This window comes from Triturus cristatus, chromosome 4_1 (genome assembly GCF_964204655.1).
Source record: "Triturus cristatus chromosome 4_1, aTriCri1.1, whole genome shotgun sequence".
In the NCBI taxonomy this organism is placed as follows: domain Eukaryota; kingdom Metazoa; phylum Chordata; class Amphibia; order Caudata; family Salamandridae; genus Triturus; species Triturus cristatus.
Window position 1 is genome coordinate 49,579,182 of NC_140585.1, and position 24,211 is coordinate 49,603,392.

The following is a 24,211-nucleotide window of genomic DNA, read 5'->3' on the forward strand; positions in this document are numbered from 1 at the left end:
TTTCAAAAGTATTGAAAGACTGTAGATTTCAAGAGATGAAATGCAAATGGGAAAATTGGAACGTGGCAATCACTATTTCAATATTGACCTGGAGAAAACTATTGTGACTCAAACCCCAATCCAGGCAAAACTAAGGGCTGAGGGAGTGAGCCTTGGACCAGGACCGGGAGAGGACAAAGCTAGTCCCAGGACCGGCAGAACCAGGAACCGGGAGAGGACAAAGCTAGTCCCAGGACCGGCAGAACCAGAAACCGGGAGAGGACAAAGGATGTCCCAGGACCGGAAGGGGACAAAGGTCCCAGAAGAAAGAAAAAAAACGAGAGAACAAAGGTTCCAACCTATCTAGAGGGGGACAATGGATGTCCCAGAATCAGCACCGGGATAGGAAAAAAATGTGTCCAGGACCGGGAGAGTTCACGACCGAGAATCTTGACAACAACAGTTCCAGTACCACGACAGAAAATCGTGACAAGGGGGTTCTTTGAACCGGGACAAACGTTCCGCGACTAGAACCGGGTCTTATAGCCCACAGTACTGAGACAGTTTGTCAACAAAGAAATTAAATTTAAAGGTAACTTAGAGGCCCGAACCACATCTAGAGGCCCATAACCCAAGAAAAGGAACAGAGACAACTGGTCCAGAACTTCATCTTGGACTGTATGAGAACTGGCTCAAATTTTTCTTAGGGAACATCCTTCCAGAACTTTTTGAGCATTGGAGGCACTTGTTGAACTCTTCTATCTTCAACTATGAGCGGTAAGCCGTGGCGGACAAAGACTGATCGGAGAAAGTAAACTGTCTCTTCCCGTTTTTGCTGGCCACAATGACGGATTGTAGAGAGTAGACTGTCTCTTGTTGTTTTTTCGTCAATCGAAGGGGAGAAGATGGTCATCATGATCCTCATCATATCCTGTCCCTTAGCCTTTGTGATCTGGAAGTCCAAGAGGTCGCTGACCTTCTACATGTTTTATGTTTCCTTTCTGTTGTTTTCCATGCTTTAAGCTCTTATTATGTGTTCGAGTCTTTGATTTTGTTTTCTCTGTAAAGGAAGAAGATATGTTGTATATTTGTGCTTACTTCATTATGGCTACTTGGTGACAGTAGTCCCTCCGTTGTGTTTCTACATTCTCAACCTCCCATAGTACCTATGAGTGTTCTAACTGGTATGTGAAAGTTCCAGTCTTGGCAGTTGATGGTCTGGTCAGCTGGCGAGGTGTATTGCTCTGCTGTGCTATCTTAATAAATCTATCTTGTAACCTGAAGACGTGTCCTGCTGCCTACCTAACCTACTTACAACAAACACCCCTCGGGCGGGTAAACACATTAGCCTGCCCACCAGGGACCACGTAACACTCCTCCTAAACCAGCAAGAAAAAAAAACACATTTAAATACCACTAGGCTGTGCAAAAAAAACATGCAACTAGAAATAAGTGTTCACTTCATAAAGTTTGTTTAATATGTTGCAAAGCTCTTCAAACAAGACGATCTGGCTGGACAAGGTCAGAGCTGGCACCTCCTTCATGGAACACCAGCCTCGGGCCCCTGGGATTCTTCTGGGTGCGGCGACGGGTCACTATCAGGTGTCCCACATGGCGACTTCTCCGGCGGACAGGTATCTCCCATTCCAGATGGCGACAGCTTCCGCCCAGGAGATTCTAGACTGTCACATCCTCCACCAGCTCCGAACTCATCATCTGACCCCAGTTCTGGCTCACTCGGGACTGCCAGACCCCCTGCTTGACTGCTGCCAGAATTCCGGTAGGCCTTGAAAAAGGACACATTCCTGGATACGGTCGCTCCATTCTTCACCGCCGTGATCTTGGTCCCCTGCACTTTCTGGACTGTCCAGGGTGCAAGTTAAAAAGGCAGACTAAACTTTCCTTTGTGGTATCAATTCCTCACCATAACAGCATCCCCTTCTTTTAGGTAGCTCCATCCCCCTCCACTCGTCCGGGATACCTCCTCATTTCTCAGCTTGCGTTTCTGCAGCCTTTCCAACACCAGCCCTTGTTTGGTGGACACAACTTCGGGGTGTGGATTCACATCTCCCACTGGCCGGTTCATGCACAAGGACATGGGGCTCACTTGGGTGGTAGAGTGAGGGATCATCTGATACTCACTTAGGAAGCCATATAGAGCACAATCCAGCTCCTGTCTTTTCGCCACCTCAATCTTGATGGCCTTGTTAAGAGTGTGCATGAAGTGCTCCGCCTCTCCGTTGGCCTGAGGCCATAGGGGTGTAGCGTTTTGGTGACGGATTCCCCTGGATCTTAAATACTCAGAACATTTTGGGCTTGAGAAAGGAGGTCCATTATCAATACGCAGTTCTTTTAGTAATCCATGGGTTGCCATAATTTTCTCAAGACAAGGAATGGTCTGGCAGGCTGTGGTGGACTCCATAATTTCAACATCCGGATACTTGGAGAAATTGTCAATGACCACCAGCATATGACGACCATCAGGAGGCTTCCTAAATCTGCGCTTTCTGGATACCAGAGAAAAGGTGGAATCACTTCAGTAATGATGGGTGCCGGCGGGTCAGCAGGCCCTGCCACTTGACAAAGCGGGAAACCACACCTGGCACCTTAGTCTGGATTTCAACATCCGGATACTTGGAGAAATTGTCAATGACCACCAGCATATGACGCCCATCGGGTGGCTTCCTAAATCTGCGCTTTCTGGATACCAGAGAAAAGGTGGAATCACTTCAGTAATGATGGGTGCCGGCGGGTCAGCAGGCCCTGCCACTTGACAAAGCGGGAAACCACACCTGGCACCTTAGTCTGGATTTCGTTCTGTCAACCCCCTGATAAGCTAAGTGTGCCAAGTCCACCACCGTCTGTTGCAGACATCCTGGAATCACCAGTCTCGGACCTCTCATCAGGCCCTTGTCTGGGGATATTATCAACCCACCCCTCACATTGTGAAGAGACAACAGTGTTGACCTCGCCTTCGCAGTGTGATACACAGTTTTTTCTAGCAGGGTACTCCATTTTCCTGATCTCACAGCGGAAACACAGAGCTAGAGGTATGCATCCTTCTTTGTGGCTTCCAGGATTACCTTCAATAATATGGGAAGGGGTCTGGACCTTTCCACTGTCAGTGAACATATTCATCTACTTCCTTTGCATTCATTTCCTCGACCTGGGTGGCTGGACTGGCATGCCTCAAGAGATAGTCCTCAGGGTTTTGAGTACCAGGACGGAAGACCACAGTGAAGTGATAGTCTTGTAACTGAAGAATCCCTTTTCAATCTGTGGTGGGCGCTTTGTTGACCACCCCATGAACAATGGAATAAGAGGCTTGAGATCGATGTGTACGGTAAAAGGCTGTCCATAAAGGTATAAATGACAATTGCGGCGGCCCCAGTGGATGGCGATGGCCTCTTTTTCAATGTGCGAATACCTCTGTTCCGTCGCCGTTAGCGCTCGACTGGCATATGCCACCGGGGCCCATTCTCCATTGCCCTGCCGTTGAGAAAGTACCGCCCCAAATCCAGTAGGACTGGCATTCACAGACAACTCTGACTCCTTTGCTGGATCGAAATAGACTAATGTCGTGTCTACTGAAAGGGCTTGCTTTGTGGCCTGAAAAGTGCTCTCCTGTTCCGGTCCCCAGTTCCAGGCAAAGTTGGACTTGGTCAACTCCCTCAGCGGAGCAGTAATTGACCATTCCCTTAAAGCCTCTTACTCTGGTTACATTGGTGGGGCTGTTTGTATATCCTGGACTTTGAGGGGGTCTGGTGACACCCATTCTTAGGATAAGTGGTTGCTAAAAAACGATATCTCTTTTTTTAGACAGCCACACTTTTCTTTGTGGAGCGTTAGCCCGTTTTCCATCAACCGTTGTAATACAGCCTTTAGGCAGGCAGAATGCTCCTCCAGGGTGGGGGGTGCACCAGAATGACATCAGAGACGTGCTGGGATGAAACCGGGACCGGGAGCAGCAGAGGGATAAACGGTGGACCGCAAGGAGCAGATGATCTCTATACGAGGGACGAGCACCAATCAGCCTCATATTGTGTCATATTGTGTCGCTAGAAGCCTCTCAGCAGAATTGTGATCACCAAGACTTCATGACATCACTCGGACAGGAAAGGAGCGCTCGGAGTGAGGAGCCACAGCAGCCCTCCCGCAGGTCAGTCCGCCATCTTGCCAGAATGACATCACTGACATTGAACACCACGCTGAGGCTGGAAAGTACCTCCCTGATGGTGTCCTGGAAGACCTCTGCAGCACTCGAAATTCCAAAACTTAGGCTCATGTACCTTCTTAATCCCACGTGAGTGGAAAAAGTGGTGATCAAACGGGATGCTGGATCCAGCATCAACTGGTGGTATCCGGCATGTAGATCCATATTCGAGAACCATTTAGAACCACTGACCTCAGCCAGGATGTCATCCACTGTAGGGGTAAGGTGTCTTTCTCGCTTTATGGCTAGGTAGGTGAGCCTGCGTTCAAAAGCTGGTTATTTTGCACCGGATCTCTTCATTTTTTCCTCTACCATCCCCATGAATTGTACGAACCGGCGCGCCAGCTGTACATCTCCTCCTCCAAGGCAAGCCTTCACTGCTTGTCTGCAGGACCTTATCCGCCTGGTGTTGAAGATTAAGGTAAAAGTCAGTTCAGACTCGAGCTCCGCACAAAGCACCACAATGTATTTAACCCTTTAGATTCAAACTTACTAGAAAATACAGGAGAGCCACAAGTGTGTAAAATCAGTATCATGCTTTGATTATCAGACAAGTTTGTATAGTGCCAACTTTCCCGAAGGCATTGAAGAGAACCTGTTTATAACACACAAGGCCACATTTATTTTATTTTTTAATGCACAGGGAGATTAAGTGACTTGCTCAGAATCACAGGATGTTGAGCTGATGCAGAGACTCAAAGCTTTAGGCCACATTCCCTTACTATTATAGTAAAACCCTCGCACTCTAAAGCAGGTAATATTCTTTCTCCAGCCTGAAGGCTTTACATTTGACTGCTATTCTTGTAAATAATCGGTACCTTCTTACTTATTTTCTAGCTTATTTTGAGCTGCTGTATGCCTGTCTTCGTGTTAATGCTGAGTTTTCAATAAAGATTGTTGGAATCAAGTGCAAGACCTTGTTGACCTCCACCCACCTCCCGGCCACCTCGGCCAATCAGCGTGGGTGTTGTTGTGCGACTGGTGGCATCAGGGTACGCAGGCAGGTCTTTGTTCCACATGTTGGTGTCTGCACCTCGGAGGAGCGTTTTTAAATAGTCAGGGTTCAGAGGGAGCCATGAGCAATGCAGCTGCTCTTTTCTCCCCTTTAAGAAAAAAGAATGAGGGCACAGGGATGGCCTTACACCCAGTGCAGCGCTGCAGCAGTAAGGGAAAGTATGAGTGAGATAGGAGAAACGAAGAGTGAGACATTGAAACTCCCGAAGGTGAAGGAGTGACCATTTTGGTGTTTTATTAATCAGAAGGAACCAGAAATTACTCTGTCATTATCTGGGGAAGTCATCCCAAACCATCCTGAAGTGTGCCTATAGGGGAAAATATTTAAATGGGATGACTCTATAGAGTCATTAGAAAAACTACTCTAGGACGGTGTTCTGATGACTCCCCCTGGCAGGGAGTGATTACCTTTCACAACTCCATGAATACTAAGTGACAACTTCAGGATGAGTGAGAATTACTTCAGGATGGGCTCTAGACAATTTAAGGATGACTGTGGATTACACTAGGATGAGTCTACAACAATTTCAGGATGATTGTGGATTATTCCTGGATGATCCCATTACCGCTTTAGGGCGGAAGTTGATTACTCTGGAATGATCCCATGATAATTTCAGGATGATTGTGGATTACTCTAGGATGATTTAATGATAATTCAAAAATGAGCATGGATTATGTTAGGACAGCTACAGAATGAGCGTGGATTACTAGACAATGACTACATAAGGTCTTTCAGATGATTATGAAATACGCTTGCGGGATTCTATGCCAACTGCAGGCCAAGTGTAGATCGCTCCCAGATGATTTAATGAATCAATTAGAGTGGCCGTGGAGCACTAATAAATCATTATGGGTTGGATTACACCTTGACAATTCCATGTTACAAGCACTTTAGCCAACTGCCAGTATTCCCTTGCAGGGTCCCACTATTAGTTTAGGAATATGGATTTGCTGGCAGGGAAATATTTAGAGGATCACCTCCTCAATGCCATGAATTATTTGCAATGCCATGAGTTCCAAAGTAAGGCCTAGATTTACTAAAGTGTCACAAATTTGCTGCATTGCCTAACAGGGTGAGAGCAGGACAGTTCCATGTCTACCCCTCTCCCTTGCACCGCTTCCCCATTAGGCAGTCGAGCACCATGGACACACGTTTGCACTATGGTGCAAAGGTGTCTGCGAGAGTCTAGCTTAGGTTTTGTACAGGAAGGGTCCGCTTCCAGTACAAATAAATACTATGCCTAGAAAAAAGTGAAAACTTTTCCCATTTTGGATGAGTGGTGTGCCAAATACCAATTTGCTTTGGTTTGTAAACCCTGAAAAGATTTTGCGTCACGTCAGCATTATAAAACTTAAGCAAACCAAAAACAAAACATCCATAAATCTGGTCCCAATTATCAGATCGATATTCTCCTGCTCTGGAAAGATTACTTTTGAAACTCTACGGTGAGATGCGGGCACTGTATGAAATAAATCTCACAAAAATTCCTTTTGGCTAGCTTTGTGCTGTAGAAATACCATATGCACACAAAAGTAGTGGTGGTCTGCAAGAATGTTATACTTTGCATTCAGATAAGCTTGACAACGTGTGCAGCTACTCCCATGCTCCCGACTCACTGGGACTTGCCTTACTTTGAGGTACAGAGCATTACCTGAAGCTGTTTAACGTGGTGACCAGTGTCAAAAGACTGAAATAAAATCATGGTGAAACGAAAAAACATCAAAGGGGATGTTTCAATGTGTAATTTTATTGATCTAAAACACATTTGGCCCCATGGAAGCCAGAATACCGAACAAGAGAACAGAAAGACAGTCCAGGACACTGTTCAAGAGGGAGAAAAATGCCAGAATACTATAAAAAGAACAAAAAGGCTTAATGAAAGCCAGCAACTTCGATATTTGATTCTAGATTCAGAGTTTTCTTTAGTCCTCTTCCAGCATTGCAAAACGTTATAGCCAGCTTCCTTCTCATAGTTCTGTTGTCCAGTGATGGTCAGCCCTCATCCCTGCACATAGACTTCATAAACTCTGGGAAAAAAGAAATTAACACACATCAGTATCATGTTACCACCACTATTTTAGGTTTTTAATAGGACTGGGATGCCCTATACAAGTGAAGAAACTGCCGCTGTTCACCAGACACTGTCACACTTCCTTTGCAAACAGAAAGCAATCAATACCAGATTTCACTTACAAAACCATCATGAAGGCAGCCATGTAGAGCCTGAACTCTACTTACAATATTCCTATTTAGAAAACAGTCTAGGAAATTACCATACTGACCAGAAATCCAAATAGGAGCTTACAACCAAGTGCTAGGAACAGGGCAACTGATCTAATTATTGGGAGAGCTGATCAGGTCTAAATAAATGATGTGAGCACAGGGTTTTGTAAGTGCAGTTTGCTATCGCACATTCATCCTTTTTGAGCTCCTCGCCTGGACCTCCGCATTCCAAAATTAAACCCAAATTCAAGGCTTTGCACCAGATTTGCATGCCGTTTGTAGCGCAAACTCCGATTTGAGTTACAACCCCTCCCCTATTGCTCTTTTGCAGACGGCTGTTAGTTAAGCGTGAAGGAGCCCTTGTACAATAATATGATCATTAACCACATATGCAAACAAATTTTAACACTGTATGTATATGCATGTATTTTCATAGTCCTAGATCAGTAGAAATTGTGCCAGTAGTGGCTGGGTGTGGATCTGCTTGGGCAACAGACTCACCCAATACCAGTTGGCAAGTGCAAACAGAGCCATGAGGCCATGCTTAGTAAGAGCAAAGCAAGGCAAGTTTGCCCACGCCACTGATCACCGCCATGTGGAATGGGGCACTGACCACATAACTTAATGGACTCATGATTATAACGAACAGGGCACAACTGTGCTCCAGACCATGGAAAATGGATATACTGCCAGGTCGCAAGTTGCTACCTTTTTTTTCAGGTTGTAACTTGCTACGTCTTATTGGCTGAGACAAAATGGAAAAACCAGGGGTTCACTATATATAAGCACATAGACATACTTTAATATTTTTGCCAAGGTAGCATGAGAAAGGTAATATCATCTCTGCAAGGGTTCTAACATTTTTGTTAGACTGATCCTCAATGCACAGCCACGGTTGCAGTGGCTTTCACATGGCCAAGTGATGGTGCAGGTCACAAATAGACGTCTCAGACATCCAGAGACAGGCGAAAGATACCCTGTGTGTTCTTTTCCAGCTTGGGCAAGTGACAAGTTTGGCATTTAACAGTTGACTTATTCAATGTTGTCCTTTACAGTTGCATGACTGTGGCACCAAGCCCCTTTAAACACTCATTCCAACAAATATGACTCTGGAAATACTATCAGGGTAGAGTGATGGCTTTCCAGGATACCAGTGATCTAGCTGTTCCATAACTTACCTTACTGCAACTATTAAAACATTTCAAAGCAGGGTAGGGGCAATGTCAGTCGCACCCGCTACTATTGCAGACAGGGAGCGTGGTGGAGTCAAGTGTGAATAAATTGGGCAGTCTGTGACAAGAACGTGCTTCGCATTCAGTCACAGATCTGCCTAGCATTTCCCATACTCCCTTTGTGTTATCGACTTACTTGCTCGGGTCCTGTTGTCCTGCAGTCGGGAATCTGTGGATCCTTGATTGGACATCTCTGACATGTTCCGCCTCCGACGCGCGGGTCTTCCTCTTCCAGGTCGTTGATCTCTTCTTCCGGGTTCCTTCCGCCTCCACGTTCCCTCGCCAGAGGTACCTGCTTGTGTAGCTGTTTCTTCGCGCCTGAGTTTTTTCGGCCTCTCGTCCTGTACAGAATACAATGAGAAAAGAAAAATACATTTAACCAAAGAATCCTCGTCTATCTGGTATATGGTAGGATGATGATATTATACATATTTAGAAGGACATAGTTACTTATCTGTTTTATCTGATCCACGGAGAATGGAGAAATGGTAGTTCTTTTGTTTCTCTTATTTAACAGAGGCTGGCTATGAAGAGAAAATAGATATGTTTGTTTCCTGATTTCTTAAGGAGACGCTATATTCTTATCTGACCCAGCACCTTTTTGTGGAAATTTTCCATATTACATCCTATCTAGCTAGTCTTAACTAGGATGTATATTTTTGGGATCTAATGGAGTGCTACAGTGACATTTGTTAAGGTTAGTCCCTCTCATTGTTTTTTTGCAATTATATATATAACTTTTTTTACCATAATGTTTAATGCCTAGTATGTTTTCTATTCTTAGACACCTCATTCCTAATTTGTTTCCTGCTTTACTATCCCTTCATTTGAATTAGAAGAGGGATGTTTACCAGGTGCGTTAACACTAAATAGTATTTCATGCCCTTTTAAGACACTTCCTCCAGACATGTGTAATTAAGATAACTTACTGTGTGTTTATTTACATAGGAGGTGTATGCAATCAACCCCATGCAGACATTGTGCAGGACGTGTCCTTGTGATTCATCTCCTTCTCCCTTTCCTTGTTTTGTTTTCCCCACCTTGACCTCGTTGGCTTTGACTGTGTTGGGCTGATCTTGGTGGGTGACGGAAGTTAGGATCCGGCATCAGGTCTTCCATCTCGCTTCTGCGGAAACATAAGGTGAGACTTAGAGGCACAAGCAGAATAATCCGATGTGGCCAGGATCACAGAGGACAGTCTTGTGACCCAGGGTGCAAAATCGCATTCACAGCGACTTGATGCAAGGTGAATAACTAAGCTCATAAAACAGGGCAACTGCCCATTCTGCAGAACCAGGCAAACAAAGATGTGCGCTCGCACCCATGCTGCATAACCAGGCTAAGAAAAAGCAGGGCCCTGGTCGAAGGTGCATAAGATAGGCTCACATACCATATACCAGTGCTTAGCTGCATAGAACACATTTAATTCATGCTACATACACTGGATGTGGAGCACTGATCTGTGTCAGACACAAGAGCTCACATTTAATAGGGGTCACTGGTCCGTGCTTCATACTCTGGCTTCACCCTCAGAACTGGACTATGTTGCATAGTAACGTTTAGGGGGACAAAAGAACTACAAACAGTGCCACGTTTTTTGGTTTGCGGTCAGTGAAGCAGCCCTGATACCAGGAGTAGGGGTTAGTGGAGTTACAGCAAGAAAGCATCACAATGCAAACGTTTATTTTTGCTTTAATTCACACTTCTTCCAACTTAAAAGTCATTATTCGGGCCACTGGCCTGACAAGCCTCTCCTCTCGTGCAATATAAATGGTACATTTCTTTCCTTTCGCTTTATAAACGTAATTAACTGTGTGCTGCCACAGGAAATGTCAGTTTTAACTCTGCAACAGCTGAAATGCATGTTTCAATGTTTGCACTGATTATCTTTACCTTGTGTGTGCATGTGAATAGCATGGCCTCTGGACAAGGCCTCTCCCAGAAGCCAGGGTGGGCGTGGCATGCTGTATGGCGACTCAACTATACCCATCCGTTGCAGCTTGCTGAGTGCTGTAGACAGTGGCGTAATGAAACTTGAGGGGGCCCCCCTGCATAGCACATGGAGGGCCCCCCCCTCCCCCGGCGGCGCGGCCCACCATCTACCACTTTGCCCTACCAACCAGAAATCGGGCATTTTTGGTTTGAAACCTCCAACATTTAAATGAAATGCCTCCATATTGTCTTTCTCTAAGTTCTAATGAGAAAGTGGGAAACACTCTTTGCATACAAGCTACGCCATTTGTAACAATACTGTCAAAAGCAGATTATGTAACTGAGGCAGTAATCAGAACAATACCAAGGAGCGATCCTATTATCTCAGCAAATGAATATGGCTGAAGAACAAAGAACAACTATGAAGGGTCTCAAATAGAATTGACAATACCTTGAAACTTTGAAAGACCAACCCAAACCTGCAATTCCATAAAAACTCAAGTGACAATATACATGAGAAGTACACAAGCAATAACTCAGTATACTGCGAAAGTCAAGAGAAGTAGACTGGTGAATTATCTGCATGCCACACACTAGCAACTGTCAAGGGTTGTGAATGATAATAACGTGAACTGAGGAAGCAATTTCAATCATAATAACTTTATTAGTAAGCACTGCAAAACAGGCAGGCACACAATGCTGAGGAAGAAAACTGGATGCTTCAGAACATTGATGCAGATGTTTGTCTGTTTTGATTTATCATTTCTGTAGTGTAAACAATGCTAAATACAAGATTTAAGGTAGACGTATTACAGACAAGTGCATGCAACACCATAAATAACACTGCATGTAGAATAAAAACAAACCCTATCAGCAAGTACCTAATGACAATCTATATACAAACTGTAATTGGTAAAGCAAAAGAAAAAGTGCAAATACTTTCAAAGTGCACAATAAAGCAATCACCAGTCCAGCAATATACAAAAATCAAGCATGTTTTGTAAAACAATCCAACTTTCTTCTTGCATCAAGGTGAAAATATGTTCAAAGTGCTTGGTAAAAACAAGTCTAGCAATATGCAAAAATGAAGCCAGGTTAATTAAACAATTCCCTGTTTGGTGTGTGCATAAAGGCACACATATTTCAAAGTGACTGATAACTACAGCACCATCCAATAATCAAACCAGTTTAAACTAACAATTCCCTTTTTGAAGGCTCAAATATTTCAAAGTGACTGGCAAAACAGTAACAAGTACAGCAGATAGCAGCATACATAAATTAAACCTATTTAGTCAGACTAATTCCCCTTTTGTTTGTGCATGAAGGCATAAATATTTCAAAGTGCCTGGTAAAGTAATAACAATTTAGCAGCATAAATATCAAACCCGTCCAGTCAAACAATGCCCCTTTTATTTGTGCATAAAGGTGCAAATATTTCAACGTGAGTGATAAAATCAATAAGTTTAGGAGCATAAACATTAAACCAGTTTCGACAAAGTATGCCCCTTTAGTTTGTGCATAAAGGCGCAAATATTTAAGTGGCCCGCAAAACAATAACAAGCTCAGCAGCAAAATAAACAAAGCTGTTTACTCAAAGAATGCCCTTTTGTCTGTGCAAAAGAAAGTGTCAAGGGGGTGTATATTTGTCAGGTTAAACTGAATACATTTCTTCTTGCCTCTATAAACGTATGTTCAGAATATTGAGGTAGCCTATATATAAGCAAACAATATTTAAAGTATGATATACTGGCAGAATACCATATTACTTACTGCTTCCTCATGGAACTCAAAGCAGATATATTTAGAAAATCAGACTTGAAGTAGGATCAGTACTTGCAGGAGCCTGATGAAATGTATTGCAGAGTTTGAAGGCTGGTACAGCAGAAAACAATACTTAAAGAGTGAACACAAGGCTGAAGACTGCTTACACCAGGAAGAGTGACTGGCAAATTAGACTGGTGGCTGAAGGCTACTACTGCTTGGTTCACTGAATTGGAGAGATGTACTTGACTGAAAGAATGTTTGCCTCTTTGCCTTTCTTCGTGCAAACTCTTCTGTTAAAGCTTTCACATTTATTTTTTTTGCTCAATCACTCTCAATGCTTAAGGTTGCAAGCCCCGACAGCCTTTCCTGCGTCATTGTGCTTCGGAGATAGTTTTTGATTAATTTTAACTTTGAAAAGGACCTTTCTGCACTGGCTACAGTAACTGGAATTGTTAGAAAAAGTTTCAGTGCTGTTGCAACATCCAAAACACTGGGCAGAATTGCATGGTTTCTGAAAAATAACAGGTCAGCCAGATCCTTTATTGTGCCACCTGAGATAAGTTGTATTTGTTCTTTCAACACTGCTTTGAAAGCGATGAGTTGTTGTGGAAACTCTAGGGACAAGTCTTTTTCGTAATGAGCTGCCAGGGTCATGGCTGCTTCAAACAACTCCTCTTCACTAGCTCTGAGCATTTCTGAAGGCATCATGAAATTAAAGCATTGGATTATGGTGTTCATACCCGCAAATCGAGTTTGTATCTGATTTACAACAATATCTATGTTAGCATAAAACACAGACACCTTAAAATTGTCTTCAGGATTGCACAGTCTTTGGTCTTCACAGAGTTCATCGAAGTGCTTTTTTTTTGCGTCGTGGTCGTTTTTGTGTAAAATGCAATTGAATTCCCCATGCGGCTGCAAGTGAAGACGCTGAGCTTTTAACATCTTCAAACTGTTCTCTGAAACTGGCAAACATATTCGCTGCGCTACTTAACATATTTGATGCTTGTAAAAGGTCCAGATCTGTAGACTGAAGCAGTTTGGACACAATATTTATTGTCTCCAGCACTTTGGACTGGATTACAACCATTACCACAAACTCAAAAGTCTCCATGCACTTCCTAAGACCCTGAGCTTCTGCGCGCTCCTCAACCTTTTTAGACTGCAGTAAAATGGTAGTGAGTGCTTTCATGATGTTTATAAACCGATAGCGTAGAGCATGGAGAGCATCATGTCTGGATGCCCAACGTGTTGGACAGAGTCTCTTCAGTGTTGGCTTTGAATGAGTTGTGCTCTCTTTTGTAATGGTAAGAAGTTCCCACCGTTTGATGCTTTGGCTGAAAAATAAATATAATTTCTGTATAATGTCATAAAATTCTGTAATTTCAGGAATGCATGCAGGCATCATTCAACACTAAATTTAGATTATGAGCAGCACAGTGTACATAGACTGCATTGGGTTCTTTCTGTCGTATTCTGGTTTGCACTCCACTATATATACCACTCATTGTGCTGGCACCATCCTATCCCTGACCTCTACATTTATTAAGCACTAGGCCTTTGTCCTCTATAAGGTTTACAAGTTCTGTTGCTATCCCCTCAGCACTTTGGTCTGTAATTTTATAGAAACCAACAAAGCTTTCATTAATTTTGATTTCAGTTGGAATTTCATCAGTATTAAGGCACAGTGTTACATATCGGATGACCAGGCTTAATTGGTCTTCTTTTTTAATGTCCTGTGTTGTGTCCATTATAACAGAGTAAAATGGTGCTTTTTTTTATTTCACTTACCATCTCATTTTGCACTTTATTCGAAAGCATTTCAATTAGCTCATTTTGAATAGCAGGACTCAAGTATTTAACTCTACTCTCTGTTGTAATCAGATGGTTTAAAAGAGGATCATATTTGGCCAAAAGTTCAATGACTGCCAGAAAGTTCCCACCATCTTTTTCTTTCAGTTTTTCTCTATGTCCTCTGAAAGGTAAATTGCAAGTTGACAACAGAAGTGTAATAGTTCACCTGCTCTTTGTAGTCTGATTCTAGTTGTGTATCAATCGTCTCGTCTTGCCTCCATCTTCCATGTACAGCACAAGCAGCTAAATGTGAGCGCGTCATTTCATGTTCTTTAATTTTTCGAGACATGCCTTGCCAATCTTTTATACCATTAGCCCATGCTTGCTGATAGGATGAAAGTTTTCTATCTCCAAAAAGCCAACAAGGTTCACAGTATGCACTGTCCATTTTTAAAGAGTAGCACAACCACAGTCTTGGAGTCTTATCTCCAGTCCTATTTTCCTTGTAATAGTACTTTGTGGAAAAGCACCTGTTTTTATTATCTCGTGGGAAGGGTCCTCTAGGCTTGCATGGGCCACTTCTAATGACAAACCTTCGTAACTTGGTATCATGCCAAGGTTTGTCTAAAAAGTTCCCTCTATCACTCGGGTACAAATCCTGGCAAAACTGGGTATTGCTTGATTCTAGTTCTTCTAAATGTAATTCCACATCCTTACTCATAATGTCTTGAGTTTCTTCTTCAATGTTTGGCAATACTTCAGACACAAGTAGCACATGTGTAGGTTCTTCACTTTCTTTAGCTACTGGTAGCAGCAGTGAAACATCTGGTGCACTTACAATTTCAGCACTTCGTTCGCTTGTTTGTAATATTAGACTCAGAGATTCATCTGCTGATGGTGTATTCTCAGTCTCTGAGCTTTCTTCAGTCACTGGTAGCAGTGTAGGCCTAGCTGCTGTACCTGCAATCTCTCTGACTCCTGTAATAGATGGAGGCACTGCTGACAAAGCTGTTTTACTTTCTCTATTTCCTATAGTAGTTGTTGTTGCCTGCAGTGCTGCCACAACTGGTACTTCAATGCTAAAAGGTACATCTGTGGTTTGATCAGAGCTCTGTAATGTTTTGTCATGTGGTGGGACCAATTGGGATTGTGGCAATGCTGCTTTGTCTCCTGTTGATGATGCGGCGGCATCGCCTTCTGGTAATGATGCAAGAGATGATGATGATGCCCCATGATCACCTGGACACCTAAACATAGAGTCAATTTTCATAAATTTGCCTTTAAACTGCTCTTGTTTTGATTTAATTTGCCGCTTTTGAGCACCGCTTAATTACTTTCTTGGCTGTTTGCTCATTTCTTTGATTAAAATGTAATTGTAGAAAGTCAATGTAGTAGTAGAGTGTACGAATATGAAGGCAGCAGTAAGAATATTTTGTGTACACCACAAAGATTGTAATTGTGGGTTTTGTTCCACCAATTCTGCCTAAAAGGAAGGAAAATACAAAGCATTATTATTAAACACTACGGTAGCTTAACCATACCAACTATTGATGTAGAGAGTTGGAGTAAGGGATACTTGAAGGCAGGCACTGGAGGAATGGATGCAAGAAGGTGATTACTCAAGGGAGAGATACAAGAGAGGAAAGGAGAGGAGTTTGCCTAACGGCTAGGGTGGTCGACCTCAAAAATCGGTTTGTGTCTCGGCAATGACGCTGAACATCCTGTGATTCTGGGCAAATCGCTTAATGTCCCCGTGCCTAACAAAAATGAATGTGTCCTCATGTAACGCAGCTGGTGCTATGTAGAGCGCTCTGATCCCCAATACCTTTGGGACAAGTTTGTGCTATATAAAACTCCGTAAAAAAAACAGAACAAAAACCAAGAAGGAAATAGCAGAAGGGATGGGATTGAGGAGGTAATCACTCAACAGTTGGATGAGGATGGTGAGAGCGAAGAATGCAGGAGTTGAAGGCAGATGCAAGAAGGCATGACCTGAATGGACAGCTGCAAGGAGGCAGGAGCTAAAGGACAGAGCCAAGAAGACAGGGGATGGAGCAGTCTTGAATGTATTGTATTGTTATATTTATAGAGGGCTTACTACCCCCATGAGGAGCACTGAAGCGCTTGCCTACATGAGTAGCAAGCTACTATATGCGTAGGGTGTGTGGTTGGAAGGGCGTTGTATTTGTTTTGAATTTGATGCTATGTTAGAAGTGTTCCCATTCCATGTTGTGCATGGGGACCACTGACTGGGGTGCACGCAGCTTATTGTGCAATAGGATGCAGCGCTTAGCAATGGCGTAAGAGGTGAGAGATATGCACACTATTTTGTTTTTCATCTCTGCAGGTCCCTTTATGATGTATATTTTGTTCATAATCCCACCTTGGTGATTACTGCACGGAGTCGTCCATTCTGAAAATACTATGCCTAGTGTTTAAAGTTAATGGTCCTGAGTAGGCATAGATTAAAGAGTACATGGTAAGTGATGCAACAGTGTGAGAGTAGGGTAATAGGAGTGACTGCAGGGTGAGTGAGGTGACCATATGCAAGTGCAGATTTGGACGAAAGAATGCATTGTTAGTAATGGGCTTATTTGAGTGAGATTACAGATTGAGCAGTGAGGGGGACAGGTGAGTGAAGTGTGACATGAGTGCAGGGTGAGTAGTGTGCTTGTGTGACTGCAGGGTGAGGTACAGGGTGAACAGCGCAAATGCATTGCGAGTGCAGAGTAATGACTGAGTGCAGGGTGAGCGGGTGAATGGTGTGAGTGCATGGTGGCCAGTGTGAGTGCATTGTGATTGCTGTGAGTGCAGGGTAAGCGTAAAAATGAAGGGCGAAAATGAGGAGTGAGTTGTCTGAATGCAGGGTTCATTCCCGGACACTTGAAGTAACTCAGCATGTTATTGACGGCAGCGTAAGGTTTCAGGTACAAGTTAAACTATTGTTATTCTGGCACTGATAGGGATCGAGGGTGAAGGAAATAATGTGCTGATACTGCAACAAACTTCCAGTCTACTCCTATGGTTAGGGTTGCCTGTTCATTATTTTGATGCCCCACACAGGACAAAAATAAGCAGTCACCTAAAGCTGTATTTTCAGCACTTATCTGGACATACTTCGAACAGCAAATATAAAATAGAAAACACTTTTAATTGTGTTCTAGGGCTGCCTGAATGATCCATGACTGCTAATTAACCCCTTCGGTGCTCATGACGGAACGGTTCCGTCATGAGCCACGGTTGAGCTGTGCTCATGACGGAACCGTTCCGTCATGACCACGCCCGCGCAAGATTCCGTCAGCACAGCGGCGGAATCTGCGCAGCATGGAAGGGGTTAAAGGGAACAAATACAGAAAAGTCAATTTCAAATGAATACATACATTTTTATCGATAAACCTATTTACTGTCAAGACGAGGTCTTTGAGTGTCTTTAAACAACACATGGCTGGCATTTTTCTTTGGGAACCCTACATTATATTCCTTTTCATGAAAAGCATTTTCACACTTCTACAGCACTAAATGTAAATTTCAAATGTAAGGAATAGGCAGAGTGGGGGCCCTCTTTTTTTGTTCACAGCATGCCTAGGCTTTCGGGTGTCATCATGCCTCAGGCCCATGGTTTGTGCTGCTTGCATTCTCTAGTCATGCCTTGCCTATGCTGTCCTATTCCCACCTACCTGCACTTGTTGGGGGCTATCCTGGTTGTACAGATACTGTATCTTTCATGTTCGTCCATGCCATTACCCTATATATGTCCCAGAAATCAACATGTCTATTCTCTCTCTCTCTTCCCCCTCTCTCTCTCACCCCTCCTCTCTCTCTCCCCCTCTCTCTCTCACCCCTCCTCTCTCTCTCCCCCCATCTCTCTCTCTCTCGCCACCCCCCTCTCTCTCTGCTATCATGGTATCACCTTGCCTGTGTTACCCCATCTTACTCTGGATTCCTCGCTGGCCTGAATGTCTGCATGCAGAGGCCCCCTGTTCTCACCACATTAAATGCCCCAATTCATCAAGGGCTGGTCTGTCAGACTTATGCAGAATGTGTATAGGAAGGGAAAGTAGCCAAACTCTTGCTGAAATCTCGGGAGCCTGAAGGAACAGACACAAATGCCAGAGTCCATCAAGCACGCCCTAGCAGCAGCAAACTGGGCTCGGAATTTTACAAGCTGCCCTGAGTGACTGTAAATACACGTCTACCTCCATTTCTGAGCGCTCTGTGACGTGAACTGAGGCGGCTGTTCAGGCTGGAACAAGAGGATTTAATGCCAGGCAGGACAACAGTTGAAACAACAACAAAAAATGTAAACAGTCACTTCTTCAGCAAGCCAGAGCGTCTTGCATGGGGACACCGATTACTGCTGACCAGTATGCCCCATGAAGGAGGAAGAGAAGTGGAAAGCAGTCAAGGCAGGCGAGCTTGGCAGAAGCTGCATAAGCTTTAAAATAACTAGATTTCACCTACTCTTGGTAGGCCAAAGTAATCCTAAATTTGAGCAGCGGCTCATGCCGCAAGACCACCTCCATGGCTCTCAAATGAGACCGAGCCCTGGCCAGCTAGTCGCTCAGATCCGACCCAGACTGGTACCCTGCACATGACAGTGGGAGAGACAAAGCCTTAGTAGGTTCCTGCCCTGACAACGCACGAGCGAATCGGCTTGCCTCATCTCACCCTTCCATCCTCACCCCGGCTCCATCCAGGCCACCCAAAACGTTTCATAGATCTCAGAGACGAGACCCCAGCTCTTTCTAGCATCCTCCTGGCCTTCTGGAATCTCCTCTCAGAACAACTCCCACTTTCATTATTAGTAACAAATGACATTTCAGGGTAAGAAAGAGGCTTACCCGGCATTGACTGTTTCGGCTAGGCCAGCAGCATGGCACAGATTTGTTAGGACAGCAGCATGGCACAGATTTGGTTGGACAGCGACATGGCACAGATCTGGTAGGACAGCAGCATGGCACAGATCTGGTAGGACAGCAGCATGGCACAGATTTGGTAGGGCAGCACGGCACAGATTTAGTAGTGCAGCACGGCACAGATTTGGTAGGACAGCAGCATGGCACATAATTGGTAGTTGGGTTGCACTCCAACGGAGAAATTAATCAAGCGAGGGTAAATTCTGTAATTCGAAAATTTTATTCAGGTGAATCCATTCAATAAATCCTTTAGAGGATGAGGTATTCATAATATTTCAGCATCACAACGAGTGTATTCAACGTCATAACTCGATGTAGCCCAATGCATTTCGGGCCAGTGTGGCCCTTCGTCAGGGGCAGCACTAAAATTGGAGGATACAAGGAAGAAGCTTTAATCAGTGCAATATATATCAATAATAAACAACTGTGAAAGGAAACTTGGTTAATATATTCAAAGTAAATGAAGTTTAGTAGTTCATGAAAAAAGATGGTATATGAAAGGTGCTGGCAATGAAGAGAAGGTACCGTTTTTTGAGAAGAGTTGTGTATGTTGTGTGTGTTGAATAGTCCCGTTAAATAAAAATAAGGATATAATCACGTGCAACAAAGAAAGGTGCTCAAAAGTGCGGTGAAAACAAGACCAAAATACATAAGAGAAGAGATCAAGTACTAAACATAATGGGGTAGAAATGAAAACGTTACGCGTCAGCGCACTGTGAGTTTAAAGAAACGTGAGAGATGGTAATCTACGAACGAGTGCATGAACTGTCAGGATTGTGAATGTGGGGGAAAAGATAGAATATCGGGTAAAAAAGGTCACAGATGCGTTAATAAACAAGAAAACGGAAAAAGAACAACTAAGCCCGTGTCAGATTCGAGGTGGAATACAATGTAGCACTAAACACTTACGTGATGCGAGCTTCCAATTCAATCGTAACTCTGTGTTCATAGGCTGTCAGCGTTTTTTTGCGGGTAAATCTGCTGTGTGACGCGAGTGGTATTTAAACAGTGTCACGTGCTTGCCGCCACGAATCAAAGTGACAGAAAGCCAAAACAGCCAATCAAAAAGTGTATATTAATTGGTATACCTGCAGCCGTATGAGAAGCGGGTAAATACGTCAAGAGACGGTAGGGCCAATCAAATTGATGCGAGTCTACAGCAACGAGTCAGTAAGTTACGAGTGTATCTGGAGTAGTGTCGTCAGAAGTAAATAAATGACCAATCAAGGAAGGAGGGTAGAAGCCTAGTGTAAAGTATCAAAAGACTCGTATGTGTATGAGGACGGTCAAAAAAAAAAGGTGCAAGCGGAAAACGTAACGCAGAAGAATATATGAATAAACCAAATGAGTAAATTGGAGGTTGAAGAACAAAAGTGTATAACAAACCAAGACGGGTGTATTTAAATGAAGTATGGATATTGCGATGAAAATAAACATCAGGAGAGAACGTGTGAGAATGTCCACGCGTATTAAAATAGTGAATGACTGAGAAAACAAAACGGTAATCAAAAGTAGTGGTGAGAGTAAGGGGGAAAAGAAAGATAAAAAGAGAAAGAGTGGAACAGGAAACCGAAAACGGAAAGAACCGAACAGTCTACACTGGTGTAGTGTGTGAAAAAAACAGGACATATATGTGTAAAAAGGGCAGATGTAATGGAGAGGCGAGGAAAACTGAACAATATTCATGGTATTTACTGTATAGTACATGTAAAACATCAGGAAACAGAAGGTAATAGGATCACAGGTCACATGGACTTAGGGCCCTTAACATGAAGTACATGGGTGTCTTTCAGAACACTGGAAAACATTTGAGAATCAAAGAACATTACAAAAAAACAACCCAAATCATAGCGTTCATTGAGTCCTTTGGGATGGATGGAATCTAGTTTGTTGATCCAAAAAGCTTCACGTTGTAATAGGTATTGTGTGTTGTCTCGTCCTTTTATGATGGGAACTTGTTCCAGAATCAAAAAACGCAGTTGGCAGATATTGTGTTGTAGGAGATCAAAATGGTTGGCGATGGGAGATTTAGCATGATGGGTACGTATATTACTCTTGTGTTCATTGAGTCGAATTCGTATTTTTCTCTCAGTCTTGCCAACGTACACAAGCCCACAAGGGCATTTGAGTAAGTAAATTACATTTTGGCTATTACATGTGGCTGTAACCAGCAAGTTGATAGGAAAACCTTTGTGAGGATGTTAGATCTTGTTGCCTTTAATGATGGAGTTGCAATTTCCACAATTCAAACAGGGGATGGTGCCTTTGTGAACTGTGGTAGTCTGATTCACAGATGTAGACAGAAGTTGTTTCAGATTGCGGGATCTTTGATAGGCGAATCTGGGTGGTGAATCAAAAATGTGCTGAAAATCAGGTTCATTACTCAGTATTGGCCAATACCTTAAAACGATTTTTTTGATTTGATGACTTCTTGTTGAAAATTTGAATCAGACTACCACAGTTCACAAAGGCACCATCCCCTTATTAGATCTAGGGATGGATCGAACTGCAGTCACCTTTATGAGGGAACTCTATGCCGACGCGACTGCCAGGGTAAGATACGGGACCAGTGGAGAACTTACTGCGCCGTTCGTGGTGGAGAAAGGCGTCATACATGGCTGTGTTCTGGCCCCATTTCTGTTTACCCTTTATACTAATGGTTTAGAGAGGGCGATGCTGATAGGAGCTTAGGACCTTCCTACGGTAGCCAATCGTCGCATCCCAGCTCTTTTGTATGCAGATGATGCGGTGTTATTGGCCCGTACTTCAAACGAACTTCAGAGGGCCCTGAGCAGCTATGCATCTTTCATGGTTGGCTTGGACCTTAAAGTCAATATTGGGAAAACATTTGTTATGAAGGCGGGTCTTGGCAAGAAAAACAAAACCAGGTCCATCTACCTGAATAAGGAAAGATTATCGACTACTGATAAATATCCATATTTAGGCATCATGATTGACGAAAAATTAAGTTGGAAACCGGCAGTTGAAGTGAGAAAACTTCAATTTGTAAGAACCACTTCCGCACTTGCAAATTTCTCTAGGAAACTCGGGAGAAAAGCATGGAGATGGTTAAAATCTTTAAAGCCAAATGTATCTCAGTGGCCTTATATGGAGCGGGTGTATGGGGCCACGCAGCTGTGGGCCCCATCCAGGCAGTAGAGAATGGTTTCTTGAGATACCTTCTTGCATTACCAACTACAGCCGCAAACTTTTCCTGTCATTTGGAACTGGGTCTCCCGTATGTGACAGACCTCGCGAAAATCCAGCCTTTGTTAGTGTGGCATCGAATCTGGACATCAGAAAGAACAGTCCTCACTCTAAAAATTATTTTAGACTGTAAGGCCCTTGACAACTCACATAGATCTAAGTGGTTAAGCTATGTCAAAAAATTTCTGACTGACTTAGGGTTGGCAAAATATTATCATGACCCCACTTTGATTCAGGAGTTAACAAGGAAGGTTTTCCACAAACTTTGTATAAACCATCTCGAGGACCTACGACTTAACTCAGAGGTTATGAAGCAAACAGTTAGGCATAGTCTAACAGTCCAGACGGTATTTGGGATTCAGCCTTACCTAACCTATAATATTACTTCTTATGAACTGTTTCTTTTGGTTAGGTTTAGGCTGAACCTTTTCCATCGATTGGTGGTTTTTCCGCTGAAAAACAACTGGGCTAAAACATTACCACCTTGCCCTTGTGACGGGTGTTCTCCCCAGTCTACAATCCATACTATTCTTTTTTGTAAATATTATATGGATCAGCGGAGACAATCATTAATCCCCCTACTAAAACGTTTGGGCTTTCGTACGTGTCGTCCAGCTCTACTCTTCTTACAATTACTGGAGGGGGAAGGTCTGGTTTACATTGTCTCTAACTTCTTACAGAATATTATTAGATATAGATCGAACTTAGGCTGATTTTATCTTTCTGCACTTTATTGTCAAATTGAACACCAAAAACTAAATCGATGCCCCTTACTTAGACACTTTGTATGCATCTGCCACTTTAAAATTGTGAATGTAATCACTGTGATCATTCTTGTCTGTGATGAATTTTAAAAAGTTGAGATTTTATGTGACATCATATTTTGTATTTTATCTGTATCTTTTATGACCTTTCTCTGGAAGGCCGAATAAAGAAAATTTTGATTTGATTTGATGTAATGTCCGTTTGATGGGAAGAGGAGGTTTCTAAGGTGGGAGTATGAGGCAAGTGACACTACTCAGGCTCCCTCTGTGCGAGCCTTCAGGCAGAAACCCTCTTCATCTCCACCTGACCCCTGATTCTGCAGCGCGCTCCCTTACAGGCTTGATTATCCACTTTTCTACCACCCCTCTCCATTGCACCTTATCTCACAGCTGACTGTGGGCCCCAGCCCAATATCAGCCACCATCCAGTTCCACTTTCATTATTCCCAGTAGAAAACAATAGTAAAATCACCTTCAACCTTAAAAAATTGAATACAGCAGTGAATGTAATTAGCACGCACTTTAAAGTATGCTCCAAAGTTGTCCTAATCACCTGACTGTTAATTAAATAAACGAAAACAGAAAGGCCATGACAGGGCCGGCTTTAGTGCTCTTTTTTGGCACACCACCAATGACCTCTTTCTCTGTAGATAACTTAACTATCACCCTCCAACATTGCCCTTCATCTCTCCGTAGCCCCTCCTCCTCATAGCCTCCTCCTCGGCTTCCCTCACTGCCATTCTCCACCAGTGCCCCTCATCTCTCTGTAGTCCCCCCACCCCCTCCTCCCAGATTCCCTCACTGGCACCTTCCACCAGCACCCCTCATCTCTCCATAGCTCCCACCACCCACCCCATGACCTCCTTCTCGGATTCCCTCACTGCAACCCTCCTCTAGTGCCCTCATCTCTCTGTAGTTTCCCCATGCCCCATGACATCCTCCTCTGCTTCCCTCACTGTCACCCTCCACCAGTGCCCCTCATCTCTCTGTTGCCCCTCTCTCATATCCATTTCATTTGTTGTATAGCGCTACTCATATCAGTGTAGGGTGTCACAGTGCTTTACATAACAGCACACATTATACAGAGACAATAAATCAGTCTACGGGGAATGTTTTATAAGCCAATGAGGATTACAGGGTGTAGGAATCGCATGTCATCCATACTGGTGGGC